General features: G+C 48.6%; 6 non-coding genes across 6 annotated transcripts; all 6 read left to right on the plus strand.

Moving 5' to 3' along the window:
• The first annotated feature begins 1000 nt into the window (after positions 1-1000).
• On the plus strand, positions 1001-1191 carry LOC142721031 (U2 spliceosomal RNA). The gene has a single exon (XR_012873788.1). It is a non-coding gene; the product is annotated as a U2 spliceosomal RNA (small nuclear RNA).
• Positions 1192-2475: 1284 nt separating this feature from the next.
• On the plus strand, positions 2476-2666 carry LOC142721043 (U2 spliceosomal RNA). Its single transcript, XR_012873800.1, has one exon. It is a non-coding gene; the product is annotated as a U2 spliceosomal RNA (small nuclear RNA).
• A 1284-nt stretch (positions 2667-3950) lies between these two features.
• Positions 3951-4141, plus strand: LOC142721055 (U2 spliceosomal RNA). The gene has a single exon (XR_012873812.1). It is a non-coding gene; the product is annotated as a U2 spliceosomal RNA (small nuclear RNA).
• A 1284-nt stretch (positions 4142-5425) lies between these two features.
• On the plus strand, positions 5426-5617 carry LOC142721051 (U2 spliceosomal RNA). The gene has a single exon (XR_012873809.1). It is a non-coding gene; the product is annotated as a U2 spliceosomal RNA (small nuclear RNA).
• Positions 5618-6889: 1272 nt separating this feature from the next.
• LOC142721065 (U2 spliceosomal RNA) lies at positions 6890-7080 on the plus strand. The gene has a single exon (XR_012873821.1). It is a non-coding gene; the product is annotated as a U2 spliceosomal RNA (small nuclear RNA).
• A 1292-nt stretch (positions 7081-8372) lies between these two features.
• Positions 8373-8563, plus strand: LOC142721067 (U2 spliceosomal RNA). Its single transcript, XR_012873822.1, has one exon. It is a non-coding gene; the product is annotated as a U2 spliceosomal RNA (small nuclear RNA).
• Positions 8564-13257: the final 4694 nt, after the last annotated feature.

The raw sequence follows: 13257 nt of genomic DNA on the forward strand, positions 1-13257 counted from the left end.
ACTGATTGATTGATTGATTGATTGATTGATTGATTGATTGATTGATTGATTGATTGATTGATGCAGCACAACAGTCAAATAGTGGAGTGGAGTAGGGGAACAGCAAACAGCCAATAAAGCAGCCCGCCCGCTCGCCTGCCCGCCACAATGGACCTACCTGTGTACACTAGATGGATGTGATGGAATGTACTGTCGTCCCTACATTTCAAGAAGAAGTAAGAATTGCAGTTGCAACAAAGCCTTGCTTGCCTACAAAGAGAGCAGCAATTTGGATTTGTTACTATGTTACCTAGAAGAATAACAAACTGTGCAAGGATGGAGGTTGTAGGAGCAAGGAGAAGTTGTCTGTAAAGTTGGTGGATGCCTATTTTCCATTTTGCAGTCCCTTGTCTCCCTCTTGTGGCCTCCTGGAGGCAACTAGCTGTGCAAAAAAAAGACAGCCTGGCGGCCGGCTGTTGCAGTGTTGCCCTCTCAGGCAACACTGAGTGACTGACTGAGCCTCACCGTCTTATATAAAGTTCAGACGGAACTTTGCACGTGTCATAGTGGAGCCCTCAGGATTCCAGAGCCAGCTTCCTGACATCATAATGGGGCCTCAGAGATAAAAGCCTGGGCCCAGGCAGTGTTGGTCAGTGCTGCTCAGCAGGCAGCACTGGACTGGACTGGATTACAGCTGATACAAGGTGTGAAGGAACAAGGGGTGGCTGTGGGCATGCACTTGCTGCCGCTGCCAGTGTTTATCTGCATGGCAGCAGGGCATTTGGGCGTTGCCAGGAAGGCGTTTTTATGTAGATTCCTCCTCTTTCAGCACTGCATTGTGGTGCAAGCAAAAGAAGCAAATCCTGTCTGGCTTCCTCTCCGGCCTTTATTCACCTAACGTGTAGCTGTGAGTGTGTGAGCCTGCAGGGCCCCATGGAATTGCCTAGAAGTAGGCTGAATCGCTGCAAGGGCTGAACAGCAGTATCGGGCAGGCTCGGGCAACGCGCGGCCCGTTCGGGTTATCGCTTCTCGGCCTTTTGGCTAAGATCAAGTGTAGTATCTGTTCTTATCAGTTTAATATCTGATACGTCCCCTATCTGGGGACCATATATTAAATGGATTTTTAGAACAGGGAGATGGAAATAGAGCTTGCTCTGTCCACTCCACGCATTGACCTGGTATTGCAGTATTTCCAGGACCGGTGCACCCTTTCCTTATGTGTTGACTAAAAGCAGATTCCAAAAGTGTTTTTTGTCTTTGCTATTGTTTCTGTCTTTCTGAAGGGATCTCCCCTTTTAATCCCATTATTTCAACACCTGTTGGACAATGCATGAGTGATAATGAGCTCATTGATTAAATGCAATTAATGAATAGATTGCCACCTCTTGTTGTGTGTCGTCTGTGTTTCTGTGTTTCCGGCATTTCACATTGGAACACCTCATTCACCTTCCTTGTCTTCTCTCCGCCCTCCCTTTTAGGTAAGTTAAAGAGCTGCACCTGAGCCAGCCACTGATTGATTGATTGATTGATTGATTGATTGATTGATTGATTGATTGATGCAGCACAACAGTCAAATAGTGGAGTGGAGTAGGGGAACAGCAAACAGCCAATAAAGCAGCCCGCCCGCTCGCCTGCCCGCCACAATGGACCTACCTGTGTACACTAGATGGATGTGATGGAATGTACTGTCGTCCCTACATTTCAAGAAGAAGTAAGAATTGCAGTTGCAACAAAGCCTTGCTTGCCTACAAAGAGAGCAGCAATTTGGATTTGTTACTATGTTACCTAGAAGAATAACAAACTGTGCAAGGATGGAGGTTGTAGGAGCAAGGAGAAGTTGTCTGTAAAGTTGGTGGATGCCTATTTTCCATTTTGCAGTCCCTTGTCTCCCTCTTGTGGCCTCCTGGAGGCAACTAGCTGTGCAAAAAAAAGACAGCCTGGCGGCCGGCTGTTGCAGTGTTGCCCTCTCAGGCAACACTGAGTGACTGACTGAGCCTCACCGTCTTATATAAAGTTCAGACGGAACTTTGCACGTGTCATAGTGGAGCCCTCAGGATTCCAGAGCCAGCTTTCTGACATCATAATGGGGCCTCAGAGATAAAAGCCTGGGCCCAGGCAGTGTTGGTCAGTGCTGCTCAGCAGGCAGCACTGGACTGGACTGGATTACAGCTGATACAAGGTGTGAAGGAACAAGGGGTGGCTGTGGGCATGCACTTGCTGCCGCTGCCAGTGTTTATCTGCATGGCAGCAGGGCATTTGGGCGTTGCCAGGAAGGCGTTTTTATGTAGATTCCTCCTCTTTCAGCACTGCATTGTGGTGCAAGCAAAAGAAGCAAATCCTGTCTGGCTTCCTCTCCGGCCTTTATTCACCTCCCGTGTAGCTGTGAGTGTGTGAGCCTGCAGGGCCCCATGGAATTGCCTAGAAGTAGGCTGAATCGCTGCAAGGGCTGAACAGCAGTATCGGGCAGGCTCGGGCAACGCGCAGCCCGTTCGGGTTATCGCTTCTCGGCCTTTTGGCTAAGATCAAGTGTAGTATCTGTTCTTATCAGTTTAATATCTGATACGTCCCCTATCTGGGGACCATATATTAAATGGATTTTTAGAACAGGGAGATGGAAATAGAGCTTGCTCTGTCCACTCCACGCATTGACCTGGTATTGCAGTATTTCCAGGACCGGTGCACCCTTTCCTTATGTGTTGACTAAAAGCAGATTCCAAAAGTGTTTTTTGTCTTTGCTATTGTTTCTGTCTTTCTGAAGGGATCTCCCCTTTTAATCCCATTATTTCAACACCTGTTGGACAATGCATGAGTGATAATGAGCTCATTGATTAAATGCAATTAATGAATAGATTGCCACCTCTTGTTGTGTGTCGTCTGTGTTTCTGTGTTTCCGGCATTTCACATTGGAACACCTCATTCACCTTCCTTGTCTTCTCTCCGCCCTCCCTTTTAGGTAAGTTAAAGAGCTGCACCTGAGCCAGCCACTGATTGATTGATTGATTGATTGATTGATTGATTGATTGATTGATTGATGCAGCACAACAGTCAAATAGTGGAGTGGAGTAGGGGAACAGCAAACAGCCAATAAAGCAGCCCGCCCGCTCGCCTGCCCGCCACAATGGACCTACCTGTGTACACTAGATGGATGTGATGGAATGTACTGTTGTCCCTACATTTCAAGAAGAAGTAAGAATTGCAGTTGCAACAAAGCCTTGCTTGCCTACAAAGAGAGCAGCAATTTGGATTTGTTACTATGTTACCTAGAAGAATAACAAACTGTGCAAGGATGGAGGTTGTAGGAGCAAGGAGAAGTTGTCTGTAAAGTTGGTGGATGCCTATTTTCCATTTTGCAGTCCCTTGTCTCCCTCTTGTGGCCTCCTGGAGGCAACTAGCTGTGCAAAAAAAAGACAGCCTGGCGGCCGGCTGTTGCAGTGTTGCCCTCTCAGGCAACACTGAGTGACTGACTGAGCCTCACCGTCTTATATAAAGTTCAGACGGAACTTTGCACGTGTCATAGTGGAGCCCTCAGGATTCCAGAGCCAGCTTTCTGACATCATAATGGGGCCTCAGAGATAAAAGCCTGGGCCCAGGCAGTGTTGGTCAGTGCTGCTCAGCAGGCAGCACTGGACTGGACTGGATTACAGCTGATACAAGGTGTGAAGGAACAAGGGGTGGCTGTGGGCATGCACTTGCTGCCGCTGCCAGTGTTTATCTGCATGGCAGCAGGGCATTTGGGCGTTGCCAGGAAGGCGTTTTTATGTAGATTCCTCCTCTTTCAGCACTGCATTGTGGTGCAAGCAAAAGAAGCAAATCCTGTCTGGCTTCCTCTCCGGCCTTTATTCACCTCCCGTGTAGCTGTGAGTGTGTGAGCCTGCAGGGCCCCATGGAATTGCCTAGAAGTAGGCTGAATCGCTGCAAGGGCTGAACAGCAGTATCGGGCAGGCTCGGGCAACGCGCGGCCCGTTCGGGTTATCGCTTCTCGGCCTTTTGGCTAAGATCAAGTGTAGTATCTGTTCTTATCAGTTTAATATCTGATACGTCCCCTATCTGGGGACCATATATTAAATGGATTTTTAGAACAGGGAGATGGAAATAGAGCTTGCTCTGTCCACTCCACGCATTGACCTGGTATTGCAGTATTTCCAGGACCGGTGCACCCTTTCCTTATGTGTTGACTAAAAGCAGATTCCAAAAGTGTTTTTTGTCTTTGCTATTGTTTCTGTCTTTCTGAAGGGATCTCCCCTTTTAATCCCATTATTTCAACACCTGTTGGACAATGCATGAGTGATAATGAGCTCATTGATTAAATGCAATTAATGAATAGATTGCCACCTCTTGTTGTGTGTCGTCTGTGTTTCTGTGTTTCCGGCATTTCACATTGGAACACCTCATTCACCTTCCTTGTCTTCTCTCCGCTCTCCCTTTTAGGTAAGTTAAAGAGCTGCACCTGAGCCAGCCACTGATTGATTGATTGATTGATTGATTGATTGATTGATCGATTGATTGATGCAGCACAACAGTCAAATAGTGGAGTGGAGTAGGGGAACAGCAAACAGCCAATAAAGCAGCCGCCCGCTCGCCTGCCCGCCACAATGGACCTACCTGTGTACACTAGATGGATGTGATGGAATGTACTGTCGTCCCTACATTTCAAGAAGAAGTAAGAATTGCAGTTGCAACAAAAGCTTTGCTTGCCTACAAGAGAGCAGCAATTTGGATTTGTTACTATGTTACCTAGAAGAATAACAAACTGTGCAAGGATGGAGGTTGTAGGAGCAAGGAGAAGTTGTCTGTAAAGTTGGTGGATGCCTATTTTCCATTTTGCAGTCCCTTGTCTCCCTCTTGTGGCCTCCTGGAGGCAACTAGCTGTGCAAAAAAAAGACAGCCTGGCGGCCGGCTGTTGCAGTGTTGCCCTCTCAGGCAACACTGAGTGACTGACTGAGCCTCACCGTCTTATATAAAGTTCAGACGGAACTTTGCACGTGTCATAGTGGAGCCCTCAGGATTCCAGAGCCAGCTTTCTGACATCATAATGGGGCCTCAGAGATAAAAGCCTGGGCCCAGGCAGTGTTGGTCAGTGCTGCTCAGCAGGCAGCACTGGACTGGACTGGATTACAGCTGATACAAGGTGTGAAGGAACAAGGGGTGGCTGTGGGCATGCACTTGCTGCCGCTGCCAGTGTTTATCTGCATGGCAGCAGGGCATTTGGGCGTTGCCAGGAAGGCATTTTTATGTAGATTCCTCCTCTTTCAGCACTGCATTGTGGTGCAAGCAAAAGAAGCAAATCCTGTCTGGCTTCCTCTCCGGCCTTTATTCACCTCCCGTGTAGCTGTGAGTGTGTGAGCCTGCAGGGCCCCATGGAATTGCCTAGAAGTAGGCTGAATCGCTGCAAGGGCTGAACAGCAGTATCCGGGCAGGCTCGGGCAACGCGCGGCCCGTTCGGGTTATCGCTTCTCGGCCTTTTGGCTAAGATCAAGTGTAGTATCTGTTCTTATCAGTTTAATATCTGATACGTCCCCTATCTGGGGACCATATATTAAATGGATTTTTAGAACAGGGAGATGGGAAATAGAGCTTGCTCTGTCCACTCCACGCATTGACCTGGTATTGCAGTATTTCCAGGACCGGTGCACCCTTTCCTTATGTGTTGACTAAAAGCAGATTCCAAAAGTGTTTTTTGTCTTTGCTATTGTTTCTGTCTTTCTGAAGGGATCTCCCCTTTTAATCCCATTATTTCAACACCTGTTGGACAATGCATGAGTGATAATGAGCTCATTGATTAAATGCAATTAATGAATAGATTGCCACCTCTTGTTGTGTGTCGTCTGTGTTTCTGTGTTTCCGGCATTTCACATTGGAACACCTCATTCACCTTCCTTGTCTTCTCTCCGCCCTCCCTTTTAGGTAAGTTAAAGAGCTGCACCTGAGCCAGCCACTGATTGATTGATTGATTGATTGATTGATTGATTGATGCAGCACAACAGTCAAATAGTGGAGTGGAGTAGGGGAACAGCAAACAGCCAATAAAGCAGCCCGCCCGCTCGCCTGCCCGCCACAATGGACCTACCTGTGTACACTAGATGGATGTGATGGAATGTACTGTCGTCCCTACATTTCAAGAAGAAGTAAGAATTGCAGTTGCAACAAAGCCTTGCTTGCCTACAAAGAGAGCAGCTATTTGGATTTGTTACTATGTTACCTAGAAGAATAACAAACTGTGCAAGGATGGAGGTTGTAGGAGCAAGGAGAAGTTGTCTGTAAAGTTGGTGGATGCCTATTTTCCATTTTGCAGTCCCTTGTCTCCCTCTTGTGGCCTCCTGGAGGCAACTAGCTGTGCAAAAAAAAGACAGCCTGGCGGCCGGCTGTTGCAGTGTTGCCATCTCAGGCAACACTGAGTGACTGACTGAGCCTCACCGTCTTATATAAAGTTCAGACGGAACTTTGCACGTGTCATAGTGGAGCCCTCAGGATTCCAGAGCCAGCTTTCTGACATCATAATGGGGCCTCAGAGATAAAAGCCTGGGCCCAGGCAGTGTTGGTCAGTGCTGCTCAGCAGGCAGCACTGGACTGGACTGGATTACAGCTGATACAAGGTGTGAAGGAACAAGGGGTGGCTGTGGGCATGCACTTGCTGCCGCTGCCAGTGTTTATCTGCATGGCAGCAGGGCATTTGGGCGTTGCCAGGAAGGCGTTTTTATGTAGATTCCTCCTCTTTCAGCACTGCATTGTGGTGCAAGCAAAAGAAGCAAATCCTGTCTGGCTTCCTCTCCGGCCTTTATTCACCTCCCGTGTAGCTGTGAGTGTGTGAGCCTGCAGGGCCCCATGGAATTGCCTAGAAGTAGGCTGAATCGCTGCAAGGGCTGAACAGCAGTATCGGGCAGGCTCGGGCAACGCGCGGCCCGTTCGGGTTATCGCTTCTCGACCTTTTGGCTAAGATCAAGTGTAGTATCTGTTCTTATCAGTTTAATATCTGATACGTCCCCTATCTGGGGACCATATATTAAATGGATTTTTAGAACAGGGAGATGGAAATAGAGCTTGCTCTGTCCACTCCACGCATTGACCTGGTATTGCAGTATTTCCAGGACCGGTGCACCCTTTCCTTATGTGTTGACTAAAAGCAGATTCCAAAAGTGTTTTTTGTCTTTGCTATTGTTTCTGTCTTTCTGAAGGGATCTCCCCTTTTAATCCCATTATTTCAACACCTGTTGGACAATGCATGAGTGATAATGAGCTCATTGATTAAATGCAATTAATGAATAGATTGCCACCTCTTGTTGTGTGTCGTCTGTGTTTCTGTGTTTCCGGCATTTCACATTGGAACACCTCATTCACCTTCCTTGTCTTCTCTCCGCCCTCCCTTTTAGGTAAGTTAAAGAGCTGCACCTGAGCCAGCCACTGATTGATTGATTGATTGATTGATTGATTGATTGATTGATTGATTGATTGATTGATGCAGCACAACAGTCAAATAGTGGAGTGGAGTAGGGGAACAGCAAACAGCCAATAAAGCAGCCCGCCCGCTCGCCTGCCCGCCACAATGGACCTACCTGTGTACACTAGATGGATGTGATGGAATGTACTGTCGTCCCTACATTTCAAGAAGAAGTAAGAATTGCAGTTGCAACAAAGCCTTGCTTGCCTACAAAGAGAGCAGCAATTTGGATTTGTTACTATGTTACCTAGAAGAATAACAAACTGTGCAAGGATGGAGGTTGTAGGAGCAAGGAGAAGTTGTCTGTAAAGTTGGTGGATGCCTATTTTCCATTTTGCAGTCCCTTGTCTCCCTCTTGTGGCCTCCTGGAGGCAACTAGCTGTGCAAAAAAAAGACAGCCTGGCGGCCGGCTGTTGCAGTGTTGCCCTCTCAGGCAACACTGAGTGACTGACTGAGCCTCACCGTCTTATATAAAGTTCAGACGGAACTTTGCACGTGTCATAGTGGAGCCCTCAGGATTCCAGAGCCAGCTTTCTGACATCATAATGGGGCCTCAGAGATAAAAGCCTGGGCCCAGGCAGTGTTGGTCAGTGCTGCTCAGCAGGCAGCACTGGACTGGACTGGATTACAGCTGATACAAGGTGTGAAGGAACAAGGGGTGGCTGTGGGCATGCACTTGCTGCCGCTGCCAGTGTTTATCTGCATGGCAGCAGGGCATTTGGGCGTTGCCAGGAAGGCGTTTTTATGTAGATTCCTCCTCTTTCAGCACTGCATTGTGGTGCAAGCAAAAGAAGCAAATCCTGTCTGGCTTCCTCTCCGGCCTTTATTCACCTCCCGTGTAGCTGTGAGTGTGTGAGCCTGCAGGGCCCCATGGAATTGCCTAGAAGTAGGCTGAATCGCTGCAAGGGCTGAACAGCAGTATCGGGCAGGCTCGGGCAACGCGCGGCCCGTTCGGGTTATCGCTTCTCGGCCTTTTGGCTAAGATCAAGTGTAGTATCTGTTCTTATCAGTTTAATATCTGATACGTCCCCTATCTGGGGACCATATATTAAATGGATTTTTAGAACAGGGAGATGGAAATAGAGCTTGCTCTGTCCACTCCACGCATTGACCTGGTATTGCAGTATTTCCAGGACCGGTGCACCCTTTCCTTATGTGTTGACTAAAAGCAGATTCCAAAAGTGTTTTTTGTCTTTGCTATTGTTTCTGTCTTTCTGAAGGGATCTCCCCTTTTAATCCCATTATTTCAACACCTGTTGGACAATGCATGAGTGATAATGAGCTCATTGATTAAATGCAATTAATGAATAGATTGCCACCTCTTGTTGTGTGTCGTCTGTGTTTCTGTGTTTCCGGCATTTCACATTGGAACACCTCATTCACCTTCCTTGTCTTCTCTCCGCCCTCCCTTTTAGGTAAGTTAAAGAGCTGCACCTGAGCCAGCCACTGATTGATTGATTGATTGATTGATTGATTGATTCAGTGGCGGACACAGACTGCAAAAGGCCCCTGTGCAGATAATGTGCCAGGGCCCCCCCCCCCCCACCCCGCAAACTTCTCATGGCCGACGGTCCGCTTTCAGCTGCATCGCTGGGTCTCCTAAGTGACCCAACAATGCAGCACTAGCAGCCGGGGCGTCACTAAGGCTGGGTTCACACACACACTATTTACGGACGTAATTTGGGCGTTTTAGCATTGAATTACATCCGAAAATGCGGCTCAAAAGCGTCGGAAAACATCTGCCCATTCATTTGAATGGGTCTTACGATGTTCTGTGCCGATGGTCATTTTTTTTTACGCGCCGCTGTCGAAAGGCGGCGCGTAAAAAACTGCCTGTCACTTCTTCAGATGTAAATGGAGCCGTTTTCCATGGACTCCATGGAAAACCAGCTTCAATTACTTCCGTAGTGGACGCAGCAAAAGACGCCTGCACATGCCATTACGGCTGAAATTACGGTGCTGTTTTCTCCTGAAAACAGCACAGTAATTTCAGCCGTAACAGACGCTGCCGTGTGAACATACCCTCAGGGCTTAAAATGTCCGGGAAATAGCCCCAATACATATGTGTCCGCCCCAAAAAAAAGTGTGTGTATAGGAGACAGCATAGCATATCTATAGCACTACGACCCTATAAACTATGGATAGGATTAGATACAGTGGCTGAGCAGACAGTATCACACATGATAGGATTAGATACAGTGGCTCAGAAGGCAGTATCACACATGATAGGATTAGATACACAGCTCAGCAGACAGTATCACACATGATAGGATTAGATACAGTGGCCCAGCAGACAGTATCACACATGATAGGATTAGATACAGTGGCTCAGCAGACAGTACCACACATGATAGGATTAGATACAGTGGCTCAGCAGACAGTACCACACATGATAGGATTAGATACAGTGGCTCAGCAGACAGTATCACACATGATAGGATTAGATACAGTGGCTCAGCAGACAGTACCACACATTATAGGATTAGATACAGTGGCTCAGCAGACAGTATCACACATGATAGGATTAGATACAGTGGCTCAGCAGACAGTATCACACATGATCGGATTAGATATAGGGCCCAGCACAGTATCATACATGATTGGATTAGATACACAGCTCAGCAGACTGTATCACACATGATAGGATTAGATACAGGGCCCAGCTCGCTGACATTGCGGCTCCAGCGCTGGACCCAGGAAAGGTAAGAATAATAATTTTGCTTCTTTATGTGTTACTGATTATTTTTGTGTGTTTGTGTTTTTTTTACAGGTTCGGTTGTTGGACTTCGGATACGAGGACTTCAATGACGGCGTTTTTTTTATTCTCAATAAAATGGTTAATGAGGGTTGTGTTTTTATTTCAATAAAAAAAATTTCTATGTGCTTGTATCTTTTTAAACTTTATTATCACCGCCTTAGTAATGGCCGCTGGCTGATTGACAACCTCCATTACTAAGGCGAGGCTTAATGTTAGCCGGTGCAGAGTCTACACTAACCCCCATTATTACCCCGGTACCCACCGCCACCAGGGGTACTGGGAAGAGCCGGGTACAAACCAGTACCCGACCAGCTGTAGTGACGGGCAGGCACCGGGGTGGCCGCAGGCTGGTAGTATTAGGCTGGGGAAGGCCAAAAACAGTGGCCCTTCCCACCCTTGTAATGCTGCCTGCTGCTGCTGTGTTGTATCTGGCTGGTTATGAAAATTGGGGGGGACCCGACATCGTTCTTTCCAATTATTTTTTAAATGACGTGGCGTCCCCCCCATTTTCATAACCAGCCAGATACAATAAAGCAGCAGCAGCCTAGCATCACCAGGGTAGGAAGGGCCACTGTATCTGGCCTTTCCCCTCCTGATAATACCAGCCTGCGGCCACCCCAGTGGCCGACCATCACTACAGATGGTCAGGTACTGGATCGTACCCGGCTCTTCCCAGCACCCCTGGTGGCGGTGGGTACCGGGGTAATAAAGGGGGTTAGTGTTAGCCTCTGCACCGGCTAACACTAAGCCCTGCCTTAGCAATGGATGCTGTCAATCAGCCGGCGGCCATTACTAAGGCGGTAGTAATATAGTTTAAAAAAAACCACAAAGACATAGAAAAAATATTTTATTGAAATAAAAAAAAAAAACACAACCCTCATTAACCATTTTATTAATAAAAAAAAAAGCTGTCATCGAAGTAGTCCTGGAATCCGCCGTAGTCCAACGACCGAACCTGTAAGAAAACACACAAAAAATGATTAGTAACACATGTGTTAGGGTATGTGCACACACACTAATTACGTCCGGAATTGACGGACGTATTTCGGCCGCAAGTACCGGACCGAACACACTGCAGGGAGCCGGGCTCCTAGCATCATAGTTATGTACGACGCTAGGAGTCCCTGCCTCGCTGCCGGACAACTGTCCGGTACTGAAAACATGATTACAGTACAGGACAGTTGTCCCACAGCGAGGCAGGGACTCCTAGCGTCGTACATAAGTACGACGCTAGGAGCCCGGCTCCCTGCAGTGTGTTCGGTCCGGTACTTGCGGCCGAAATACATCCGTCACTTACGGACGTAATTAGTGTCTGTGCACATACCCTAAGGCTTAGATACAGGGCCCATGTGTGATACTGTCTGTGGGACCCTGTATCTAAGCCTACCACAAGGTAGGCTTAGATACAGGGTCCAGCAGACAGTAATCTTATACAGTATAAGATTACTGTGTGCTGGGGCCCTGTATCTAAACCTACAGTGTGGTAGGCTTAGATACAGGGCCCAGCAGACAGGATCACGCATGGGCCATGTATCTAAGCCTACCATGTGATTGGCTTAGATACAGGGCCCAGCAGACAGCATCACACAATCTGTGATCCTGTCTCATGGGCCCCCTAAGCCTGCTACATCGTAGGCTTAGGGGTTGTGCAGTCCCTAAACATTGATGGCCTATCCTCAGGATAGGCCATCAATAGCTGATGTGTCGCCCGGGACCCGCAAATCAGCTGTTTTGAAGGGGCCGCAGCACTCGTACGAGAGCTGCTTCCCCTTCATTTCACTACTCGCCCACACTGTGAATCGCCGAAACCGATTCACAGTGTGACCGGAATGAAGTGACAGGAATGAAGGGGAGCAGCTCTCGTACGAGTGCTGCGGCCCCTTCAAAACAGCTGATTGGCGGGTCCCAGGAGTCGGACCCCGCCAGTCAGGGCTATCTTACCTTCCTCTTCGGCCGCGGCGGGAGTTCTGTAGTCTCGATGCTGTGCGCGGCGGCATAGCGCTGTGACGTCATGCGCTGCGCACAGCGCCTGACGTCAGGACCTCCGCTGCGATCCGGAACCAGGAAGGTAAGTAAAGTATGTTACTATAGTAACAGGGGCCCGCGGCCCGAGTTACTATAGTAACTTTTTATTGATGTGGTGCGGGGGGCCGTGGGCCCCCCTGGCTTCGGGGCCCGGTCGCAATTGCGACCGCTGCGACCCCTATAGCTACGCCAGTGGTCCACGGGCCTCTGTCTCAGTCCTCAGCATCGCGCAGCTGAGAACTGAGTCGGCCAGCAGAGGAACGGGCCCCCTTCCCACGCGGGGCCCTTGTGCAGCTGCACCGGCTGCACATGCGGTATGTCCGCCCCTGGATTGATTGATTGATTGATTGATTGATGCAGCACAACAGTCAAATAGTGGAGTGGAGTAGGGGAACAGCAAACAGCCAATAAAGCAGCCCGCCCGCTCGCCTGCCCGCCACAATGGACCTACCTGTGTACACTAGATGGATGTGATGGAATGTACTGTCGTCCCTACATTTCAAGAAGAAGTAAGAATTGCAGTTGCAACAAAGCCTTGCTTGCCTACAAAGAGAGCAGCAATTTGGATTTGTTACTATGTTACCTAGAAGAATAACAAACTGTGCAAGGATGGAGGTTGTAGGAGCAAGGAGAAGTTGTCTGTAAAGTTGGTGGATGCCTATTTTCCATTTTGCAGTCCCTTGTCTCCCTCTTGTGGCCTCCTGGAGGCAACTAGCTGTGCAAAAAAAAGACAGCCTGGCGGCCGGCTGTTGCAGTGTTGCCCTCTCAGGCAACACTGAGTGACTGACTGAGCCTCACCGTCTTATATAAAGTTCAGACGGAACTTTGCACGTGTCATAGTGGAGCCCTCAGGATTCCAGAGCCAGCTTTCTGACATCATAATGGGGCCTCAGAGATAAAAGCCTGGGCCCAGGCAGTGTTCGTCAGTGCTGCTCAGCAGGCAGCACTGGACTGGACTGGATTACAGCTGATACAAGGTGTGAAGGAACAAGGGGTGGCTGTGGGCATGCACTTGCTGCCGCTGCCAGTGTTTATCTGCATGGCAGCAGGGCATTTGGGC

Source organism: Rhinoderma darwinii, unplaced genomic scaffold (assembly GCF_050947455.1).
Source record: "Rhinoderma darwinii isolate aRhiDar2 unplaced genomic scaffold, aRhiDar2.hap1 Scaffold_513, whole genome shotgun sequence".
NCBI lineage: Eukaryota > Metazoa > Chordata > Amphibia > Anura > Rhinodermatidae > Rhinoderma > Rhinoderma darwinii.